General features: G+C 38.2%; 1 protein-coding gene across 1 annotated transcript in view; it reads right to left on the reverse strand.

Annotated features, from left to right (window-relative positions):
• IGSF11 (immunoglobulin superfamily member 11) overlaps positions 1 to 25613 on the reverse strand; it is a 163665-nt gene that overhangs the window by 13814 nt on the left and 124238 nt on the right. The gene's annotated exons all lie outside the window — the stretch shown is intronic.

Genomic DNA, 25613 nt, shown 5'->3' on the forward strand with positions numbered 1-25613 from the left:
GTACTAAGATAGCACACAAACAAGATAATCAACTTTCTCTCTTCCTGACTGACACACAAAAAATGTTCTTGGCCTCTTCCCTTCCCTCCACTCCCAACTTGCAACACCAGGCTGCCTCCTTGGCTCTCTTTCCAAGACTTCCCACTGCCCTGAGGAATCCAAAGAGGCAGTAGTACCATTCTTACCCTCAGTGCACAGTATGCAGAAAACAAGTATAAAATAGAGATTTGTAGTGTAAGCCTCTGCAGGACTATAGAGAGGAAAGGCACCCAAACAGCTTTTGACAGATAAACACACAAAAGATGATAAGGGGTTTGGGAAAGAGATGAGGAGCATATGCCATGCTAAGTTCATATCTTCATGGGTTGGGACAGGGCTGATCTCAAGAGTCAACTAACAGCATACACAGAAAGTAGCATGCAAAGCCAAGGGAAAGTGGGAAAAGTGACTGTTGAAACAAGCTGTATGTTCTCTATCTTACAAGTGCTAAGAGCTTTACACACCATAAAAGTTCCCCTGATGAGGTTAGAAACAAATATATGTATTTACACTCCACAGTTAATTCTTATTTATATAGTTAACGTCTTCTGTCCTGGCACAATGCAAAAGACTCTTGGTGGCTCATATAGAATAAATAATACAATTAAAATATCTACAGTGTAATCTAAAAACCGGACAGTCATAAATAGGAACAATAAACAATATTAAACAAGAACTAAGTAACACCATAAAAATAGAAGTAAAAAATAAAGATGGCAACACCCAATCCCATAACTCTGTAAATTGAACCAAAACATTATATTGGTTTTAGAATTAAGTTTACAAAAACTGCAGATAGAGTATGCTAAAGACACCCAGAACAGACCTGCTTTCTGAAACAGATCAACATGAACACTTATTCAATAAATAAATACATATCCAATAATTTATTTGGAATTATGTTGCTTTAAGTTGCAGCTTTGGATGTGGAGGGGTAGTTTCACATGTTTGAATGCTTTTCCCCTTAATATAAATTCCTGCCTAAAGAAAACTAGCATTTCAGGGCAGAGCATCCATTCAGAGGCTAGGGAATTGTTTTGTTACCCAAGAAATATACTTATTGATTTCCAATAGGCAAAGCACACATAGCACCCAATCACTTGTTTAATGTGATAGAATCCAGGAAAAGCCATGTATTACTGGATACTTAAGGGCAAAATCTTGGGGGTGGGAGGGAGGAAGGCTTTTTAAAAGAAGTCTCCAGTGCAGATAATTTCTTTCTCCTTTGGCCTTGCACACAGTGTATAGCTTAGCTTATTTGAAAAGGAATCTAAATCTTGTTATATTTTATTTATACTTAGTTTGTGGCTCAGCTGTGATCTGCATAGATGCAATTTTATTTGTAGAGGATTGATTTTTGTATGATTTTGCAATCCTGATGGCCTTAATCATTCTATAGGCTTTCATCATATACCAAAAGAGCCTTGGCTAAGGAAAAACATTATGATCATGTTTGCCCTTTCTCTCTCACTCTTACCAGAAGTGGAAGTACAAAGCCAAATGCTGGTTTACAGTCATAAAAAAAAAGAAGTTTGGAAGGACCACCTCACCACAGTCTCTGCAAGCATCTCCTTCCTTTTTTTTAAACTTTCCCTCCCAATGGATTGACCTTACTATGTTGTTTTTCCAAAAAAGCATCAAGTCTTGAATTTTCCTGGGTACCAGCGCTTTGTGAAATTCCATCTTGGAAACAGACCAGCTTGCTGCATGTACACTCAGAATTCTACTCACTTATATTAGCACCAGGGGAGCAATCTTGTAATGAGCCAAGATAGCTAGCTGCTAACAGCCTGACCAAAGTGGAATACTTTTTGTGCAATTCTCCACAATTTTTTTACATTCTGGCCTCGATGCATCAGGAAGCAAAGTTAATAATAAATGCTTTGATTCAATTTCTTTTTTGAACAGAAGAAATGTTTGGCAAATCATTGCTTTGTATGAAAACCTGGAATAAGAATTTACCCTAATTATTATACTATTTTGTAATCATTTTTTATATACAGCTCTAGTATTATATGCATGTTTTACTTGGATTTTTCTAGGGCTGGAATTCTTGTTACAATGCCAGGTTGTTGCCTGCTGGTGATTAAATGCCAATAGGATTTTTGCCTTGAGCAGAGACTCTGGACTCAAGAGTATGTAATGCTACTTCCTTATCTCCCTCCCTCCTTCCACAGTAAAGTACAGGGTCAGCTTGTCAAAATAACAGTCAGAGCTTTGATAATTCTAGTATATCAAAGCTGCTATGCTGCATTTCAAGGAATGTGTTTGTAATGTTTTCAAACCATGAAGGATACCCATGTTTCCCTTGGAGTTATCGTGTTCCCTTATCAATGTTAAGCAATTCTCTTTACTGGGATTTCCTGTTAATATATATCCATGCTCAAACTGTCTTTAATCAATATTTTATTTAAGACCCCTGTAACCTTGGGGCTCTTGTTCTTGGCTTGTCTGGGTGCAAGAAACCAGTAATTCACTATAACCTGCTAGCTTTGGAAAATATAATGATTGTTTGGATCCTTTCCAGTTGTTGGTATTTTGAGGGTGAGTTTTCCATCACATTTTGACGGGGTAATATTCCCATAGCCTTTTCTAAAGCACTAATAAACAAAGCCAAAAATAAGAACAAAATAAAAACAAAAAAAATATTCTTCACTTACTCTTGGAAGAAGTACATGCTGAAATGCTGTGGAATGATTTCAGATTAATCAAGTTTAAATTACTGAAATTAGTCAAGTTGTTCTGACTAAAAGTTTGGGAAAAGTTATGTCAGATGCAGGATGAATTTGCACTAGCTCAGGTTGGGTGGATCACTCAGTTTCCAGGGAGTCTTAGTTTCACAAAAACAATATTCTATCGTAGATCTATTCCCTCCAATGCTTGCAAAATTTTAAATCCTCACATATTTGCATCAGTTTTCATATTTTGGGAGAGATGGGCGGTAATAGAAATTTGATAAATAAATAAATATTCAGCTTTCCTAGTATATACAATTCATGCAATTTACTTTATTATACATGCTCAGTGAATGTTACTTTTTATTTATCTGCTTCTACTGTATGCTTTTTTTAGCCAAATATTTAATCACAATATTTATAGTAGTGTATAATCTAAGGGACAGTTTTATTTTGATCTGATAATCTGGGAAGTGTAAACCAACAAACCTCTTCAACACCTCAGTCTAATTGGATTCTAGTATCCTGTAACTGCTGAATCATCTCAAGTATTCCAGATAAATATTTGCAATTCCCTCTGCCCATGTAGAGGTTAAGGGAGATGACCTTGAGAGAAATATGCAAGAACTGATAATTTCAACTGGTGGTCCATCCCTAATCATGCAGATTGCATAAAGCCACTGCCTCAACTCCTAAAGAAAGTCATAGATTCATACAATCTATTCAAGAACAGGCAGCATTTCAAGATTTGAAGAAGTTTTTCACTTCACAGCAGAATAGAACTATGACATCTTCAGTAAGGAGTTGCTTGCAGTAAAAACAGCATTCCAACAATGGAGGCACTTTCTGGAAGATGCTGCCCACTCCATAAAGGTACTCACAGACCAAAAGAATTTAAAGTTCTACAGAAGGCACAATTCCTCACTCCTCTACAGATCAAGTGGGCACAATTTTTTTCCCATTTTGATTTTTATGTATTACATATTTTTTCTCCCAGAGCAAACTGCTAATTAGAATGCTCTGTCTAAGCTGCCTGATGGATCTAAATGGATTCTGGAGGACATTTCAGATGTTCCCAGCAATCTGGGATAACCTGGATGGAAGGGACTGCACCTCTTCTAGTTCTTTTAGACCTCTCAGCAACCTTTGAGTTACTGCCCAAGGTATCCTTCTGAATATTACATGTTCCATATAATATGGAGCAGTTGGGATCATGAGTAGCTTGGTACCAAGAGGATGAATTATCCAAGGTGGCATGGAATTGATTGAAATCAGGAAGCAGAATGGGGATGAGATGACCAGCTACAATCTCAGTGATCTCTTTGGCCAAGACAAAGGTCTTAGTTCCAACTATCCCAATGGTAAAAAGTCAGTCTGCAGAAGTAGTTTTTAAGTGAGATTATCCTGAATCATCTCTTCTGATATTAACTTCTGTGCTGGAGAAGAACAGGGTAGGTGGACAGGGTAGGATGAACTGGAAGGTGACTGTAGTAGAAATAAACCACATTTCTTGAGGCAGCTTACAAAAATAAGAATAAAAATAATGAAGTAATAAATAAACAAATTAAAATGAATTAAAACACAAATAAAAGGACAAATACAAGAAAAAGATAAGTACTTTGTCAATGAAAATTACTTCAGCAGTGAGGGCAGCTTACACACCAAAAGCCTTCTAGAAAAAAGAAAGGGTTTTACTTGTTGGCAGTAGATTAATAATAAGAAGTGGACTTACCTAATCTCTCTTGGCAGGAATTCCTTAAGCATAGGAGCAGCTACCAAGGAGACTTTCTATTTCACCTGAAATGGGCCTATGAATGTGGTGGGAGAGATAGATGCATCAATTCATCTTAAACTGGGCAAGATTACATTCTTCTCCCATATCTGATGTATTCTTTCAAGTTTTCACAATATTGACATTACTATGCTCCTCAACATGCTTATTTCTCATTGGGCAGGTACTTCTCTCTAAAGTAATTTTGAAACACATTTTCTTTGCATCTGCAAAGCTTGAGGTTCCCCTAAGCCTACTACTGCTTCCCTTTAGTTTCTCAGTGATCCTATTTTCACCATATATTTTTTCCTTTAAAATCCCTTTGTTTAGATATTGATTTAGCACAGAAGCAAAAAAGCTAACATAAGCACCTTTAGAACTGGGGAGTCTAATGAAGACAACAGAAAATAAGGTATGCTGTTTTCCTTACTTCTCATAGTAAATGCCTACATGCCATGCAACACTCCAAATAAGCAGACAGACATGACAATTATGGCCCAGAGCCACTTGGGCCTGAGAGGTTCTTGGGTATCAGCAATTGCTCTATCAACAATTGTATCGGCAGACACATTCATCACCTCTACATCTGTACTGCTTCCCACCTGACCCCCTTCTGTAGCTGATAGTGTATGTCTGGGCCCAGCAGAAATAAAACAGAACTGCCAGATTATCAAACCACTTTGATTCATGCTGAGCTCTGGACTCCCTGTTGCCTTTGTGAGTAATGATAAGACAGTGTGGTCCTTTCTCCCTTAGCAGAATGGCGTCTCTCCACTGTTGCTGGCAGGAGAGTTGGCCACTGTTTCCAGAGATAACTGAAAGCATATCTACCTTCCTCTCCATGCCAAGTTGCCACTGATAGAGCAGAGGAGGAAATCAATGTGTAAGGTAATAAGTAGAGCTTAAAAGATGTAGCAATAAGTTAAGTTTCTTGGACTTGCTCTGATCTGTTAGAAAAGTTACTTTGTTCTTTTTATTTGGTGGTTGTTGAAGGAACAATCGTTTGCTTAAACGGAATACAACGAACGTGGATATCGATGAGAGTATTCATGACACAGTATGTACATTAATAAGGGGCTGTGGAAGTAGTCCTGACATCTTTCTGAGCTTCCTGGCTCTCATTAGCACTTACCTACCTGTGTAAAATTTTAGCAGACAAAAACCTTTAACTGTAGAGCATCTGTAATTTTCTACAGCTTTTGTGTTTCCAGAAGGTCAAGGAAGGTTGTCACATTACAGAATATGGTCTCTAAACAAACTCAGTGCACAAAAACAAGTGCAGTTCAAACTCAGTGGGGGAACACCAGGAAAGAAAACATATAGAGCAAGAATATAGCAGGCAGAGAAAAAATTAACCACCCATTTCGCTTAATGCTTGTCTCTCAAAATTGCTCCTATCTGGGGCAGCAGCAGCAGAACAATGTATGCATTTGCCAATAATGCCCAGTTAACCTCCGAGAACCTGACCTCCCCTGAAAAAGATAAAAGGAAAGCTGTATTACAGGAAATTCTAACAATATATTGTTATGATACATTTTATTATGTACCATCACATTGGTTCTGACTCTAGATGGCCACTTATAGAATATCTTGAGAGAGTCAAGTTTCCTATATTGAAAAAAAACAACAGGCTTTAATTCTATGCACATTCTATTATTTCTGAATAGACATGTGTGTTAGCAGGTTGCTAGGAAAGCATTTGGCCCAGGAGAGATCAGAAAAGACACACACCAGGCATTTCTATAAAAATTTTATTTACAGAAAGCAAACATATTTAAAAGCTTCTGCATTCTTACAGGCTCTCAGTGAGAGCTGCTTAACTCTCTACATGCCTACACAGAAGGGAAACTGAAACTAAAACAAGTCCAGGAAAGTTCTTCTCCCCAGGTGCAAAAATTAACATCTGAAAAGAGGACAATTAAATTCAACCTCTTCACCCTGGCCAAAATGATTAGTTACCATAGTAACCTTAATCTGTAGTAGAAAACATATTAACACTCCCCTTTTTATACTACAGAATAAGATGCAAACCAATTTTCTTTGACAACTCTGTATGTCTTTCCATTCACATTATTTTAACATTATCTCCCCTTTGGTTTAACAGAAAGCTACCATCCTTCTTCCTGTGTACTTCCAAACCTAGGTTATTTGTTACAGTTCCAAGGCTTTTTAATGTGAAATGGCTTTTCATGCAGGCTTCAAAATCAAGCCTTTGTTTTTCTGTTGGTGTGAACAGCAGCAAATCATCAACGTAAATGCACAGATACATACAGCTTTGTTTGCTTTCTTCACGTATACACATGGATCTGCTTTTCCTTTTTCAAAACCAGAATTCTGCAGTTTTTCATCTAATTTTTGGTTCCAGGATCTAGCAGCCTGTTTTAACCTATAGACTGACTTCTGCAGTTCACAGACTAGATTCTCCACTTTTTCATAGCCAGGGGGTTGCTGCATGTATAATTTGTGGTCTATATCACCATAGAGAAATGCAGTTTGAATATCATAGTGGTGAACTGACATTCCTTTGAGTGCAGCAATTTTTAACAGTAATCTAATTGAATCACCTTTAGTAACTGGTGCAAAAGTCTTGTCAAAGTCTAAATCTTTCCTTTCAGTGAACCCTTTTGCAACTAACCTTGCTTTATATTTTTGGATTTTGCCATCAGCATCCCTTTTCAGTTTGAAAACCCACCTGCAACCTAGACAGTGTTCACTGGGAGGTAGATTTACCAGTTTCCATGTTTTAATTTCTTTCAAGGATACTAATTCCTGTTGCATGGCAGAATGCCAATCTTGTGCAATCTCAGGTGGTAAAGCATTCACTTGTTCTAAAGACTCAGGTTTTGTGAATATGTGAAAAGCCTTTACTGTTTCAGCTTGAAAACGTGATGGAGGAATGCCTTTATTACTCCTCTGAGATCTGCGAGGTAATACAGGGCTTAAATTTTGACTCTTATCACTTTCCTGAGAAGCATCTGTCTCATCAGACAGATCTTCAGTTTGCTTTTCTGGTTTAATGTCCTCATCAGGCAAAAGATCACCATCAACAAGTCCTTGCTGTTCTCTTGTGGTGGTCAGATCAACTGGAGAGCTAGAGTTTAATCTCCCCCAGTTTTGTTCAGCAAAGAAGCGCTTTTGCTAATTATTAATTCCTCTCCCATTATGAACCTGTAGCTCCTTTGGCTTTGTTCATAGCCAACAAAGATGGCTTTCTTTGTTGTGGGGCCTCCTTTCCTTCTCTGTTGTTTTGGAATATGAACCCAAGCAGTGCTACCAAACACTCTAAGATGGTTTACCTTTGGTTTCACACCATAAAACAAATGGAATGGAGTGTCCTGAATCACAGAGTTATACAATCTCTTTTGTACATAACAGGCAGTAGATATTGCCTCTCCCCAATACCTAAAAGATAAATGTGAATCTTTAAGCATGCATTCCATCGCATTTTGCAAGGTTCTGCCCTTTCTTTCAGCAACACCATTTTGCTGAGGGGTGTAAGGGTTAGAAAGAATTTGTTCTATCCCCTTTTCGACTAGGAACCTTTTGAATTTGTGAGAAAGGTACTCTCCTCCTCTATCACATTGGAGTGCAGATACAGGCCTAGGGGATTTTCCATTTGCCCATGTCACAAAACCTTTAAATTTCTCAAATGCCTCATCTTTATGTTTTAAGATGTAGATAAATGTGTATCTTGAGAAATCATCAGTGATGGTCATTGCATAACTTGCTTGTCCAAGACTTGGAGCAAAAGGACCAATAATGTCAGTGTACAATTTCCAAAGGTCTAGTTGTAACTCTGTCACTGTGCTTACTCACAGGAGCTTTTAGTGTTTTGCATTCTTTGCAAACTACACAATCTAAGTATTTGTCACAGGGTTTTCTCTTTAGGTCAGCACACAGCTGTGGCATTTGTGCTATATACTTGAAATTAGCATGACCAAATCTCCTGTGCATCAGATGTACACATTGGTCATGATATGGCGTGTTGCCAACTGCAGCCTTGCAGCTTGGGTTCCTTGAATTTTGCACAATGTACAAGGAGTCTTTTAACATACCAGTAGCACACAATTTTCCATTTTTACATATCTCACAACCATTTTTCTTAAATGTTATGACATACCCTGTTGCAGCCAATTGTGCCACAGATAAAAGATTTGATTGTAAATTAGGCACATACAACACACCTTTTACAGTTTCTCCCAAGTGGGATAAATACAAGTCACCTTGTCCCATAATTTTGGTCACAGACCCATCAGCTAAAGACACACTTTGTCTTTCAGTTTTAGACAGTGACACAAAAGAGCTTTTACAATTACATAAATGACAGTTGGCCCCAGAATCTAACACCCATACATCAGAATTACCCTTCTCAGCAACCTGTGCAATTTGGGTTGTCTGAAGAGCCTTCTTCTGTGTTGCCCTTGTGTTCTTCTTTTCTGTCTTTCTACTCTTGGGTCTCAAGGCACAGTCTCTTTGCAAATGTCCAGCTGAACCACAAGTGAAGCATTGCTGGCTGGCTAGTGCTGTGGCCTCAGCTTCCTTTCCCTTCTTTTCCCTTGTTTTCTGGTACTGCAGCTTTCCAGAAGAGATGGGGGGGATCTTTCCTCTCTCTTCTCCCATTCAGTGAGTAAGTGCTGTGTAACATACAATGGGGTGAGGTCTGCTTCAGGCATAGCCTCCAGGGTACAAATCAGCATGTCCCACGTTTCATTCAGTGAGGACAGGAGGATATAGGATTTTGTGAGAGGTATGAATTCCATTCCTCTCTCCTTCAACTCAACAAACACCTGCTGAATATAATGCAGGTGCTCAGGAAGGCTATCTCCTTCTTCAAGATAGGCTTTGTACAGCTTTTTTGTCAGGGTAACTTTACTCCCTGCTGTTGCCTTTACATATAAGTCTCTCAAAGCATCCCAGAGTTGCTTTGCAGACTGCATGCCTCGCACATGGACTAGCTGATTGTCCTCAACTCCCAGGATAATGGTGGCTCTAGCCTGCTCATCCTGTCTCAGCCATTCAGCACTGGAATTTTGGGGGGTTTGCTCACCAATTGGCAGCCAAAGATTCTCTGAGAAGATACATCTCCATCTTCAGGGCCCAATTCAAATAACTGGTCTCTGATAGGCGCTCCAGAGGCATTGCTGAGGGCTGGGAGGTAGCCATGACTTCTTCCTTCTTTTGCAAGTCACCTTAGCTGGCTTCTTTGTCCTGTAGACCGGCAGTTGCTGGAAAATCTCCAGGTGGCTCCAAAGAAAATCTTCACAGGTCTTTGCTACCTGCCTTTAAATTGTGCATGAGGTATGGAGCTGATCTCTCTATTCTCTCTGGGGTTTTACTGGGCTGCTTACTGGGCCCATAACCTATTAGCAGATTGCTAGGAAAGCATTTGGCCCAGGAGAGATCAGAAAAGTCACACACCAGGCATTTCTATAAAAATAATTTTATTTACAGAAAGCAAACATATTTAAAAGCTTTTGCATTCTTACAGGCTCTCAGTGAGAGCTGCTTAACTCTCTACATGCCTACACAGAAGGGAAACTGAAACTAAAACAAGTCCAGGCAAGTTCTTCTCCCCAGGTGCAAAAATTAACATCGGAAAAGAAGACGATTAAATTCAACCTCTTTACCCAGCCAAAATGATTAGTTACCATAGTAACTTTAATCTGTAGTAGAAAACATATTAACAATGTGTACACTTGGTCTTTATATCCTTTCCTTTTTGCCTCCATCTTTACTGTGCTGTTAGTTACCATCTTAATCCAAGGCAGGGAAACTGTAAATCTTAAGAAACTGTTGCATTCACTTCACTCCAGTCAGCATGACCAATAGCTACGGCTGTTGGAAGTATTGCTTCCATTAAATCCAGAGCGCATTCGGTTCCCCAAGCTTCCTGTAGCTCCAGATTAGAAATAATGTTTTAAAAACAAATCCATGTATTTATAACCAAGATACACAAGAAAACTAAGTATGTGATTATGATAAAATTATATAAAATTGCTTACTTGCCCAATATATTTAAGATTTCTTGTTGCATGATCTGAGATTCCTGCTTTTCTTCTGTATCCCCATTTACTTTTCCTAACTCATTTTATCTTGCATTTTGGAAAATGATATCAAAGTTGTTTTATACTATTAGCAAGTCTATAAATACAAAAGCAAAGTACACTCAGGAATAAAAATAGCATCTAGAATGACATTAACTTGCATAATGCTGATCAATCCTCATCAATTTCAGAGACACACATTAATCTCTTCTCTGTATATACTACTGCACAATTGGATACATTATGGGAGATTTAATATTCTTCTTTTGATGCATCTAACCCTGGCCAAATCCAGAGAATGATCATTTCTAAACGGCTAGACCTTGAGGTCTCTGCACTTTCATTTGGCTGCAGAGGAATTTTGTAACAACTGTACTGATAAAGCTCAGTGATTCTTTTCATGCTTTGATGAATAAAGACTGCTAAGTAAAACAAGGAACACGTTCCTAAATACATAGTACATTCTCTCCTTACTCCTTCTGGTTAATGAAGAATTTAGCTATAATTCAAACATACAATTTAAGTTGCTGTTTGTGATTGCAGACAATGGTAGACCATCCAACTCTGGATTAACAAAACAAGCCAGAGTTTGTGGTTTACACATAATGCTAAACAAACAAACAAAACCCCAAATACTAAGTGTATCTACAGTGGGAGAGATTGAGCAAAATGCATCAAAACATTTATTGGTTTTGGATTAGTTATCTTTTTCATTCTGGCTTTCTAACCTCCTTGGCCTAGCATGTTTATTAATGGTTTGCTGTATGGATGAAAACCTATTACTGAATGACATATCCCAGCTTCCCTTACTACTGTCCATAAACTGGGAGTTCCCCTCCCTTGGCCCATTTTACACAAACGGGCTAATTCATAGGATAATTATAGAGTAGGGAGGTGACTTTAAAAGTAATCCAGTCAAAAAGTACAGCTAGTGCAGGACCTACTAGGGCATTTCTGGCAGATGATCATTCAATCTCTGTTGCAGCAAAGGAGAAATCTTGTAATTTCTACTGGATGAAAACTCATATAGTCAGGAAGTTTCTCCTGAATCTAGCTTTAATCTCTTTCTTTCCAGTTAGTATAATTTATGGGTTGTGGTCTTGCCTTCTGGGGCAATAGAAAATAAGTCCACTCTTTCTTCTATGTGACAACCAGTGCTGGAGCTGGATTGTACCAGCTCACAAGAGCCAATTGTTAAATTTTCAGGAATTTTGCAAGTCAGTTGAAACCTAGAGTGCCAATTAGCTGTTTGGCAGCTTGTGCTGCAGCAGTGGCAATGGAGTCAGCAGAGCAGGTTGTTAAAAGCATGCCACTGGTGAGAACCCTTCGTATATATCAGTGCAGGCTTTCATGAACAGCATCCTGTTAACTTCACCTTGCCTGACCAAGCGCTCTCCAACATGCTACTTAATCATTCATTTGAAGACCTTGCTCAGTATGGACATCAGGGTGACAAATCCATAGTTTCCTGGGTCCTCCTTCCTTATTTTGAAGATGGCATTTGCTCTCCTCCATTTTATTGGGATCTCACTAAAAGTTCTCAAAGATTACTAGCAGAGGGTCTCAAATTATCTCTTCCTTCATGTAATCCATTTGGCTCGGAAGACATGAGTTTGTTTTATTTGACTAAGTTCTCTCTTACTGTCTTCTTGTCTACCCTAAGGTACAGTTCCCTCCTTTCCCCTGTGGCATAGTCATGACCAGTGAGGGGTACATTTCCCTTCTGAGAGAACATAGGTGTAAAAGAAGAGTTAGGAAATTCTGCTTTGTCACCATCACCCATTACGCTTCACTTTCTCCTCAAAATGAAGTTGTATTCTCTTTAGATTTCCTCTTATTTCTAACATACCCAAATCCTCTTTTTGCTATTTTTGTTATTTCTTGCAAGCCACAGTTCATTCTGAGTTTTAGCCTTTCTGACAGAATGTCTACAGTTTCTGGAGACTGCCTTGTATTCTTCTTTGGATATGCTTCCCTCCTTCTATTTCCTTTATGTGTTCATTTTCTCTTCAGCATTAAGAGAACTCTACATGTATCCAAGCTGGCCTCTTTAGATTCCTCCCATTTTTCTTTCTTGTTTTCTTCTGCAACTTCAGTATCTTATTTTGTAGAATTTCCCATCCCTCCTGGAAACTTTTCTCAAAGATTTGAGGCTATTGGAGCTGATCTATCTTCCCTCACAGTTCATCAAAATCTGTTCTTCTGAAGTCCAGAATGTAAGTTTGACTGCTCTTCCTCCTCTGAATATCACAAATACAGGGATCACATGATCAATTCTCTTCAAGATGCCAGTCACCTTCATTCCTTCAACGAATTGCTCCTCCTTGTTGGTGAGGATTAGGTTCAGGATAGTAAACCCCGTTTTTTCCTCCATGTTATGACAAATGAAATTATCAGTGAGAAAGGACAAGAATTTGTTGGATCTCTAAGTCTTGGAAGAGTTAAATTACAGCAGCTATGAGGATAATGGAAATCCCCCCTTGCATGCCTCTTTGAAAAACTGGTCATCTCTTGCAAAAAAATCTCATATGTATCTGCTTCCTGGTATCAATAATAACCTCCTACAACAGTATCACTTCTATTTCTTTTTCCTTTTACTCTTACCCAAATATTTTCAATAGAATTTCTATCTCTGATTCTTGAATTTCTGTGCAAGTATAGATTTTTCTTTAAATACAGTTCCTTCTGAAGTAAATAGGCTAATTAGTTTCAGGACAACTGTAGTCTTCCAGTGCTGCATGCCAATTATGAGTCTCATCCAACCAGGTTTCAGTAATGCCTATCATCATATTTGTCTTCCTGAGTTAAGATCTATAATTCTTCCTGTTCATTTCTCATATTCTTTGCACTGCTGTAAAAACATTTGAAGTTTTGAGTGTCACCTATGGATGTGCCTGTTGGAGTGTCCTGCAGGTCCCCATTCTGGCCTCCTGCTTTCTGCTTTCTTGGCCAGTCTTTTATTGCCTTTTTGGTTCTGGGCTTTTGCCATCTTTCCCTTTTTCCTTTAGTGTAACACCTTCCTAATGACACTGGCAAGATGCCTGCCAAACAGTTCCTTCCCAGTTTTTGTAAGACTTTTTTTAATGAAAAAAAAGCACCACCTAATAGTTGAAACTCTCCTGGTTCTCTTCATAAAGGTATGATGCAATTATTGTACAATCCAAATCCTTCTTGGCTACATTATTTGGACAGTCAGTTTGGTGACTTCCAGGATCCTATTTTCTCTACTTGCACCATTACTCTCAACTGAAAGAATTGATGAAAAAAGTACCTGTGCTCTCAGTTCCTTCATGTTCCTGCCCAAAGTCTCATCGTTTCTAAAGTTCTTTCAAGCTCCCTTCTGGTTGTGTTAAGTGGATCATGAGGAAAGGTTCATTGTCAATGAATTTTAACAATCTTGTTAACCTCTCTATCATGTCCTATGTACACACAGAAGATAATACACCTCATGTTGATGTATCAAGTCTGCCTCAGAATTACCCACTACCATGACATGCCTCTTTTTTCAGAGTGGCTCTTCAGTTCATGCAGATTTGAACATCTTATACAATGTTCTATGCCACAGTTTGCTCAGGTGATTCACAATTGTACTGGTTCCTGAGTTCCACTGGCACTGAGTACCTCCTAACCTTCTTGCTTTTTGTGTCACATTCTTCCAAGTTTTTGTCTCTGCCAAAGGATTTTTCTCTCATTCCTTCCTCTTCACTTGTCTGCCCTTTCTGGACTGTGTCCTCTCCAGGACATGCTCGTCTTCCCTGATGAATTTCAGTTTAGCAACTCTCTCCTCAAATCCCCTCAGTTTTTCCTCCAATCAGGAACAAGCTTGCACATGCAGCAGGTATAATTTTGGTCCTGTACAAAAAGGAAGACAAGACTGCATGCACTTTCCATGTTGTCTGGAGCCTTGTCTGCCATCTCCTCTAGCCAAGCTTCCAGACCTGCCTTGTTTGCTTGCTCTTGTTGTGAACTTCCAGAAGCTACATCTCTGGATGAAGACTAGCCTGAACTGAAAGAAGATGGGAAAAAAGAGAAAGAGAAAAAAAGGCAGACGTCTTTCTTCCATGACTACTCAGCCAAACCGCTATTTGTTCTTCCTGTTTTCTCACTCAGATTACAAAACATTTACAAGCAAAAGCACTCATTAGCAAGAGAAGCCATTATATTATGATCAAATATAGAGTAGTTGCACTATAATTTCAAGTTCTAATACATCTTACATAATAGTTATACCATAGTTTGCAGTGAGTCCAAACTTTCTAAGCTTAAGACTTTATTAAAGAGTAAGCTTCTAGTTGCACTTATATCAGCTGTGCAAAGATTTAAAGGGCAAAATGTGATTTGGAGTTGCACCTGACAGGAACGTTTCAAAACAGTTGTATTTGTTGCTGGGTATCACTTTTGAGAAAAGATGTAATTTCTCTCAGGTTTCCCCAACAGTTGCTACATGTTCCCACATGCACTCTGAATCACATGTTGCCCTTCAAATCTTGCTCTCTGTATTCCCCTAAACTACATGGCCAATTTTTGTAATTAATTGCATTTTCTCACACAAGGATATGTCCAGAAACAAATTATCCTATTTATTTCGAACAATTTCCTAGACACACTGAAATTTTTGTAATATCAACAGTGAGATCACGCATCTTATCAGGCACTGGAAGGAGAAATACAGTCCTAAATCCTTACACCATTTTACATATTATGCTTTGTAATTTAAGGCACTCTTGACAGGCAACTGCAGCCATCATAACACCAGGACCAATGTGCCTGCATGATGCACATCTGGCATGTTTGTAACTTACATTGTTCCATCTATGTTTAAATCTTATGGGTATGCTTTAAAAATGTAATGGGTTAAAGTTATGCTTTAAGATGCCTCTGAACACAATACCCTCTCCAATCTATTCCTTTCAGGTGCAGTTTCTAGAATTTTCAGTACGGAAGTCCTTTGGAAGACAGGTCCAGAACAGATACTTGCACACTTCAAATACTGATGTGTCAATCTCTGCTATAGTCCAGAGTAGTCCAAACAGAGATTAGAGATCTAAGTCTCAAACAAGCTAAATGAGGGATTATTTAGTAACTATATCAAGGATTCTGTTTAATATTAAATTGTGCTGCATAGACACATTTTGATTCCAGTTATCTTAATAGTTTAATAACAGAACTGGGTCACTGAATACAGATGTATAATGTAGTGAGCTGAATATTGGAAGGAACTGTAGATTCAGATCCAGCTATGAAATTCATTTGCTAGTCCTGTCATGCTGAATGATTAAAACTTTCTTCTGCATGAGGAGAACAAAAAGAGGTAACAATTCAGCACTACAAATAGGATTGAATTTACAGGAATATGAAATCACTTATAGCCTTCTACTTGGGTAGATAGATCCAAGGTAGGTAGAAGATGTTTGCCTTCTCTGATTTTATTTTTTTAATTCTATTTTTTTTAAATAGGCCTATTTTCTATTTTTTTTAAAAAAATCAATTGAACAAACCTCTCACCCTCTTTTACTCCAAGCTCCCCAAATAACTGTAGGCAACTGGTAACAATGACAAGAACAGTTACATCCAGCGACTGTTTCCAGCATTTTTTTTACTCTCAGTTCTTATTAATTTTGATGAAAAAGAATTTGCAAGGCAGATTTTAGCACAGCATCAGTATAATCTTTTCTCCATTTCATAGAGGAAAGAGCTGAGGCCAGCTGTGATATATTAGAAGCCAAGTGGAATCATCTACATAGGACCACATGCACACCGAAAGTGTTTCTCTTAATGAGAACCTAACTGCCTTCCAGCCAAGTCCCAGAAAATAATTTAGAGAGCCTGCAAAATCTCAAGTCAAACCAGCAATACAAAGCACAAAGGGTAGATGTCCAATTAATGTTCTTCCCAGGGAGCTAAAGGCAGTAGTAATGCAACACCGCTATCACTGTTATCACTTACTCTTCCTTCACCCCACCCCTGCTGCCAATTTCTCTGTTCAGATTCATTTGGCCAAGCCAAGTCAGCAAAGTCGCACTATGTTGTGGATTGGTGCCAAGTACAGTCAGGAGCAGCAGCAGCAGCAGCAGCAGCAGCCTGCATTCCCTTGCTAACACAGCAATGCAGATGCTCTGGGGAACTGTGAGCTGCTGGTAATATCTGCAGAAGGATGCATCTGCTTGCTCCGGAACCCAGGATCTGAGCTGGAAGCAGGGGAATTGAAACAGGTCAGGGAGACTCTGCCAAGAGGCTTGTTCGTATTTTCTGTTTGCCGATCCATAAAAAATACATTAATGGCCCAGCAGCCTCGTAAAAGATTTATAGTCAGATGTGTAAATTTCCTTCTCCTTGCTGAAAGATGTAGTGATAAACTGCCTAATAAAGAAAACTACTTAATGCCAAACATAATCAGGAATAGATCAGGATAGAGAAGAAAAAATTCCCAAGAGGCATATTGGACAGGAGGCCCATGGAGAGTGGGTGAGCCAATAAGGGAACATTAGAATAAAAGTTTTTTGTGCATGTGTGAAACAAACAAAGAAGATGACAAAATGGCAGTGGGATAGAAGAAAAGAACTCCGTTATCCATACTATATAATAACTGGTTTGATAGACAGCAGAAAGAGACTATTGTACTGTAGGTACCTTAGGGAAGCCACAGATTCTTATACTATTATAAATACTTAGGTTAGTCACAGACACTATAGATAGCACAATCTAAATAATAAAATTGTGACTACAAATATTGCTAATAAAAAAGGGTGCTGTTCTCAGAACAAATATATTATGGCAATCCTTTTCAAAGCCTTCAGAGAACTGGAAGAATTCTTTGAAGACAGCAAACCAAAAATAGAAGATCTGTCAGTTTTGCTTCCCTTTGCAGTTTTACAGAAATTTGCTATTTTCAAATGCAAACCAAAACCTCATCCATGCGTACAGGTGAAATTTAACTGGTATACCTATTCCTATCATGGAAAAGATCTTGTTGACCTGCCTGAAAAATATTTGCTAAAGATGAGGACTCTGTCAAAAGGCAACTCTAATACAGCACAACCAATGTTAGTGAATACATAGCACTCAAACCTGTTTCATTTTTCCTACATTAGATATTTAGTCAAATCTGAACTTATTTCACTGCTTTAATGAAATGTCAATGAATTTCCTATCAAAATTTCTTATCAAAGAAACAAACAAAATTCAAACTCAATCCTAAGAAAAAACAGGAGAAACTCAAAAGCTCTGGTGTTCTCTTTTCCTTAGTAGAGGAGGGGCAGTCTCAGAAACATTTGAGAGAATCATGGAAAAAAATTGAGAGAAATGTTTGAGCTCATTTGCCACAATTCAATTTTATCAGCTGTAAAACTAGTAGCTTTTGCACCCAGCATGATACCCTGCCACTTCAAAGACCACTTATATTAATGAAGGAAATCTGAAGTGTAATGGTAGTGTCATGATCACCGTTGCGATGCTTGTGACATCGCAACGGCTCGCATGACAATACAGGGAAATGGGTCCCTGGCGGATTAAGGCAAAGGCAACTATGAAACACAAAAGAAAGCAACAGGTGCAGGAAACTAAGTAACAACCGAGACCGGCGGCGCAGAAGACAGCGATACAAAGTTGCCAACAAGCAATTGACGAAACAACAAGAGAGGCGTGCCCGAGCTGTCAAAGGATTAAGAGCCTGATCGCCCGGCAATGAATCATTACCGTTCAGGAAGGCGATCGAGGCGACGCCCGGGGCGCAGAGGGGCTTAACGACCTCTTACCTGACAGGGACGAAACCGGTGGGACTCGTGGGACGCACCTGGAATAAGGTGGGGTGGAGCGCTGACCGGCGCGGGCTATTTAAATCCCGTTCCGGCGCGCTCCCCTCACTCTCAGCTTTTTAAAGGCATGCACTCTGTTCCTCAATAAAGCCAGAACCTAAGCCTACGCTAGCGTCTGTGTCTTTACTGGATCACAGGCAGAGCCTGACAGGTAGTTTGTGTTCATCTGTACAAGAAGAAAACTTACAGAATGAAAGAACCCATCCTGACAAAGGGAACTTCCTGATGACATGGAGATGACATGGAGACGCCTGCACCCAAGTGAGTAAGAATACCCTACTGATTAAAGATATGTTGTAGTTACTTACTTGTTTTTTAATGCAAGCTGACAATTTAGTCCGTTCTTGCCATCTCTGCAGTGTGTTACATCTTATTTTCCATTCCTGCCACATAGGATTTCATTACCTTTAAATAATAAAATGAATGCTGTGCTGAAAATGCTTTACAGGTTTTCTACTTGTTTTTCTACCTTATTCTTGGGGAGCCCTGACCATTACTTTCCCCATTTTCTGCGTGATTTTTTTTTTTCATTTTGATTTATTATTGGAAGTGGCAGAGTATGCTGCTGGTGTTGGCTTCGGTTACATATATTTTTAATACTCAAAAACCTTCCTAACTGCTCACACCTCTCAATCCAAAAAGCCCAATAGGAGGAATTCCACATGCTCTCTTCCTTGAAATGTAACTGAATTGTCACAAGCAAGGTAGACTGCACACATGATGGAAAACATGATGGTCATTCACAAAATCCTTGGCCATTGCATAACAAAATACAATTGCAAGAACACCACGCTCACCTATGAGATTTTCACCAAAATGCTCCTCTTCATTGCAAGGAATTTCAAAAGCAAATAGTCTCTTAGCAAATCAATTTGAATTGGTAAAAATGAAAGGTAAGTTATCTGGAAAGCACAAAATTAATAACAGAAAAGCAACCTATCAGCCAACCCACAAATGTCCCAGATATTCTAAATACAGTCAGCTTTGCAGATTACAGGGAGCAATTTAAAAAAAAATTCTTATAGTCCTACTTGACTGACATTGATTAAACATTGCAGCTGTGTTTCCTATTTGATTCGCTGCTGCCTCTTTGCATCAAACAAAATGTGATTAGTTTTTTCTTAAAAGCATCGAATGAGAGATCTCTGAGATATCCTCTCATGACTCCTGTTGTTTATTCGTTCAGTCGCTTCCGACTCTTCGTGACTTCATGGACCAGCCCACGTCAGAGCTTCCTGTCGGTCGTCAACACCCCCAGCTCCCCCAAGGATGAGTCCCTCACCTCTAGAATATCATCCATCCATCTTGCCCTTGGTTGGCCCTCTTCCTTTTGCCTACAAATTGCTTTTCCTTTTGCCTACAAATCAAAATTTGACTCCTACAAATTGGAAATATAGGTGCATATTAAAAAATACATAAACAATTCTGACCCAACAGTGAATATTCAAGATTATCTAACAGAGTATTTATCACCAATACCTTATTCAACCTTTGTAGTCTGTGAAGGCATGACTATTGTAAGTAGGATTTTATTGGAACTAGGACGTAATAGAAACTTTGGATTAATTAACATAAATATGAAAATGTGAACTGGTGTTTACTTCTAAATTGCAAAGGTGGTAACACAAACCTTCATTCAGACAGTAAGAACTAGGTTAGTCCCCATCCTAAAATGATTCAAACTTATTCATGAAGCCGCACTCTGAACAGAAATACAAATTAACTCCTCCTTTATCTACACACCTTTGTCTTTCCAAATCCCTGCACTTCAGGCTTGAATATCCTCCCCATAGGGATGCAACAAGAGACCTCAGGTGGCACTGCATTCTGCTTCTGGTTAAAACTATCTAGAAAAACTGAAGCTTTCTTTGCAGTGACATAGATGCATTTTCCAGAAATAACATGATATTTAAACATACTCTCCCTCTAGCTAGAATTATGCATTGTTTTTCACACCCATGTGATTCTATATATAAACTTAAACAAAATGAGTTGTATCTAGTGGCTTTGCCTTTATAGAAATTATTTCTCCTCCTACAAATTGACAATCATTTATGTAGGCAGAAGCTTTTTGTGGTAGAGACTCAGTGGAGAGTAGCCAAAAATGAGTGTCTAAATGCAACTTCTTCAAGCAGAAATACTTACCATAGAGGCAAAAGCACCATTGAACATAATGTCAGTAACCTTATATAATGTAAAGGTATTCCAAACATCCTACCACTATTTTCTGCTTTCCTTTTAACTTTAATATTTTAGTATAATTTAATGTACTGTGGTATTATAATTTATTTTATACTTCCAAAGTTTTATTCTCAAAAATTACCATATTTGGAAATCTTACAGTGTATACTTCTTTACTTTCATATGTTTTTTATAACATCACAGTCTACTCTGATATGGGAACCCTGGAAATTTTCTGCATTATGTGAATGAATATGAGCTACTCTTTTTCCAAGTTATTGAAACTAGACAATAATATTTTGGCCTGAAAAACTTCAATTCAATGTTGTATCCTTCAACAATCTTGCAGAATTTTATTTCATAACAACTTTATTCTTTCCTTAATTGCAGTATATGCATATCTACTCAGTCATAGGATTCATTCAGACACAAGATCCATTCAGCTTATTGCAGCTAAATATGCAGTAGCTCATAAACTGTAGCATGAGCCTCCTTGGGGGCTCAGAATATGTGGAAATAATTTGTGGTATAGGTAGATAATTTTACACCTTGGACTAAGTGTTTTTATAAGGACACCCTTTTGATGGCTTTTATGTATTACTTCTGAAGTCACAACTAACTTGTCTCATGTGAAACCTATACACAGGACTGGAAGCCATAGTCGGGATAGAGTATGGCAAAACAGATTGGCTCCAAATCTGCAAAGGAGTGAGACAAAGCTGTGTACTCTCTCTTTATTTGTTCAACCCACATACTGCATAGACATTGAGAAGGGCTGAATTGGAAGATGAGCATGGTTTTAAAACTGAAAGAAGAAGCATCCATAACCCGCACTATGCTAATTACACTACTCGGATAGTTGAAAATGCAAATGCAAGCTCTAGTAATGAAAGTCAAGGCACACAGTTAAAAATGGGATTAAGATTAAACGTAAAGACCAAACTAATGACAACATGTAGTGCAACTAGCCTGATAATTGATAGCGAAGATGTTAAAGTGGTGGATAGCTTCTGCCTTTTAGGATCAACTATCAACAGTAAAGGAATCAGCAGTCAAAAAAATACACTGCAGACTAGCACTGAATAGGGTAGCAATGAAGGCCTCGGAAAAGTTGTTCAGACACAGTGACATGTCTATACCTACAAGATCAGAATAATGCAGGCAACTGTATTCCCTGTGACACTCTGTGGAAGCAAAAATTGGACTTTGAAGAAGCAGGATATGGAAGCTGTTGAATGTTGGTATTGGAGAAAACTCTTATCATGGATAGACAAGAAAACAAACAATGGATCATGGAACAAGTCAGAGTTCTCACTTGAGGCATGTGACCAGGCTCAAATTATCATATTTTGGATACATTATGTGAAAATCCAGCTCCCTTGAGAAGTCCTTAATGCTGGGAAAAATGGAAGGAAAGAGAAGGTGGATGGACTTGAATATAGCTGCAATGGGTGCTCTGTTTGGCGACCTAAAGCCCTAGGTTGGGGACAGATCATCTTATAGAAGGTCTATCTATGTGGTTGCTAAAAGTCAACACCAAGCCATTCAATCAATCAATCAATCTAAATGGATATATTATTTAACATAAAAACAGCAACATTTGTTTCTATTAAAAAAAAATAGGTTTTAGCTGTCTGGCAGCTATGTCAACAGAACTTTCATTTATAATAGACTGAAAAAGAATTCAGCAGATTCCTTCATTAAATGCTATGTGGATTGTTCAATATCATACCTTAGACACTGATATTTGCATCAAACCTCTCTACTGAGCTTTAGGTAACCATACAAAACTGCCTTTTGAAAAAAGTAGGTTTGGCTTAAGCTGAGAGCCCCCACCTGGATTGTGTCTGAATGTGTATTGTTCCTTAATAGCCATACATATTTTTGTTTTTTGTTTTTTTTTACTATTGTTTAGGTTGCAGTTAGCTTTGTTATTCAGTTTTATTGTTTTTACTATTCTAATCTTCTTACTCTAAGCAGGGAATGAAAGCTGCTCAGAGTTCCATTTGTCTGGACTGGCATATAAGTCCCAGTAATATTCCTGCTCCAGCAATATCACCTAAGTCAAATGGATGCTCTGTGTACCCTCTGGTTTTAGATGTTCCATGCAAAAAACATAGGAATTCAAAGTTAGCTTAAAAGGAGAGTTTGATTAACTGGTTTGTGATTTTGTGGAACTAAAGTTTTAGTACAACTGCGTAACTACAGAAAAGTTTCCATTGAGAGAAGATTCAGGCATGTAGTTAGTTTTATTTCAAATTCCACACAACTATAGTGGCAGCTATGCATGGCAATCACAGAGGTAGGTCGTCAAGTACATTCTGTACATGCTTTAAAGGATCCTTCCTTTCAGCCTCCATACAGCAGTAAATAGAGGAATTTCTTATTCCTTTATATTCATAGTATGGATTATAACCTACTCTGTACTATAAGAATAATATACATACCGATCTAATATATGGCTAATGCTAAATGAAAAGTTGGTACTTGAGTGGATTCTTTCTTTTGGCATTTTGCATTTGAAAAAGCATTTTAGTAAGCTTTTTTCAGTGGTATTTCTGGCAATCTTATATTAACTTGCTAAGTAATTTAGAAAAAAAAAGAAATGCAGTAAGTCTCTACGATCCAAAATGCATGCAAAATGACAAAGAGGCATCATCCTGCTCTTATGCAACAGCTTGAGATATGCACTTTAAAATCCCCATTCAGGAAAAGGAAAGGGAAAATTCTGGCTGAATTGTGATAAAATTAATTAAGCATTGATTCTTCCAAAGCCTCCAAAGAAGATAACAGAGAACTTGTAACCTGAACTTGCCAAGACACTGCTACAGTCAAAAGAATGGGCTGCGAATCAGAGCCAAAACCATGGACAATGAGTTGGGTGAGAAATGCTTCAGAAGATTGGCATGAAAACAAGGCACTCTGTGCTTTCTGAGAACAGGGCTGGCTTCGTTCTTTAATAGGGCAAAAGGCTGCAAAACACTCACTCGTAGCTCATTGGTGTCATAAGACTACTGAAGCAGCCAAAACAACTGAAAATATGCCTTCATGCCATTCTTTCATAATCACTGTAGGAATACCAAAGCAACAGAAAAATAGGAGCACAGAATTGAAGTAATAGTAAACAAAAAGATCCAGCAGTCTTCTTATAATCAGCTCCAGTTAAGAACTCAAATTCATGGAAATCCCATAACTACAGTATGTTTGCTGCTCTTTCATTTCTGGTCCTGTAGACAGAGGTTACTGACAGTAATGCATGCAAGCCTGTTTATTTTTATTTTATCATTAGAAAATTAAATCAATAGCCCTGAAAAGCAATATATAAAGCACACATGCTTTTGTACGCTACTTCAGAAATCACAAGTACTCATAAGATTTCTCCATACAAGCCTAAGTAAATAAAAGAAGAAACTCAACTTATGTGTGCATTGTGTCATGTGTGTACTGTCTGCTAAAATGAATGAGAAACTTGAAGATGGAAATGTTTCACAGATGCACCCAAATACTGTACCTTAGAGAAATCTGAATTGTGATGACTGGCTATTGTGCATGAAATATGGAAGTACATCTAGAGGATTATATTTAGCAATTAAATTCTGATCATTTGGGAGGGGGGAATCATTCAAGATATTAGATTTTTAGAAGATGGGAGACCTGATGGATAGAAACTCTACACAAAGATGGACTGACCTCTGCTAGGAAAAAAATCTATAGAGAAGAATCTGAAATCCCTTTTCCCAGAAAAGGGATCAAGATCAGGCAAACAAGGCCAGCAAATAATTAAAGCGCTTCTACGGTAGCAACATCAGCTAGGGAAAATCAGCTGGCCCCCAGCTGGATATAAATATTTCCTATACCACTTCATGCTTGAACTGTCAAACTCTGTCAGACTCCACAATCAAATGATAGTTGAATCATCTGATCATGTTTGTCTGCCATGATGAGTCAACACGTGTCAAGAACCAGATGGGAGGGGGAATACCAAGGAGTGTGAAACTCTTCTGTTTGGATTAAAGGGGGGGGGGAGTCAAGGTTGTACTGCCAGAGACATCTGTGCTTGCTATGGCTGACCATTGGAATTAGGTTGGAAGAGATGTAAGGGAGGAGCAGGGGGTCTGGTAAGTTTTAATTAGGTAGTTTAGGTGGTAATCTTCAATCACAGCTTTTCTCTTGATCTGTACACTGGATCTCAATAAATCTGAAGTCTGCATAATTCAATTGTGCATGAGTCAGGTCATTATTGGAACTCAAGGTGTCAGTTCTTACAAACTCTCTCTTTTACCATTCTTCTTCCTGTATATGTGTTATAAGTCTGAACACAGAGCCTCTGCTTCAATTTCATTTATGCACAGGCCCTGCCACCAACACCATATTTAATGATTGATGCAAGCTCTTTGGCAGACAATTTCCAACTTAAAAGTGGGTGGAAATAAACAAACAAGCATAATGCAGACCATTTACTGCATCAAGGGAGTGCTATAAAAGAGTGTACCATCAACAAGTTAACTTACGCACACAGAAGGATTAAAAATAGTTGCCATGAATTGCTGCAAAAATCCACTCAGGCTACATAGAAGACTGAAATTAGGTATCAGAAGTAGCAATGCTAAAATGAAACCTTGTATTTATATTTATTTTTTTCCATCCTGCAGGATGCCAAAATGATAACATAGCCTGGCATAAAAATTATAGTATGCAGAATTATAGGTTTTAAAGCTGAAATGAAATGAAACTTTCCCTTGAGGATGAATGTGGCAACTGCACAGGAGTAGAGGTTTGCTGAGATACAAAATAACACAGCAAATTGAAACTGAGAACAAAGAGCTGAAAGAAATCAAAAACAAAGAAAGCATATACAACTTTCACTACTGTCCATTTGGATTTAACCTTTCTCAAATGTCACTTTTACTGCAGCAATATCTATTTTTACTAGAGATTAAGTTGCATTTACTAGAAACTGCATTTAGGTTTGAAACTGTCAGTCTTTTAATTATACACATTTTGGTCTCAAATGCAATTATATTTTGACATGGTTCCTTTGTTTGCATTAGTGATGATTTTATTCATGGAGGCCTTAAATATTGTTTGA

The sequence above is a fragment of the Candoia aspera genome, chromosome 5 (assembly GCF_035149785.1).
Source record: "Candoia aspera isolate rCanAsp1 chromosome 5, rCanAsp1.hap2, whole genome shotgun sequence".
Lineage (NCBI taxonomy): Eukaryota > Metazoa > Chordata > Lepidosauria > Squamata > Boidae > Candoia > Candoia aspera.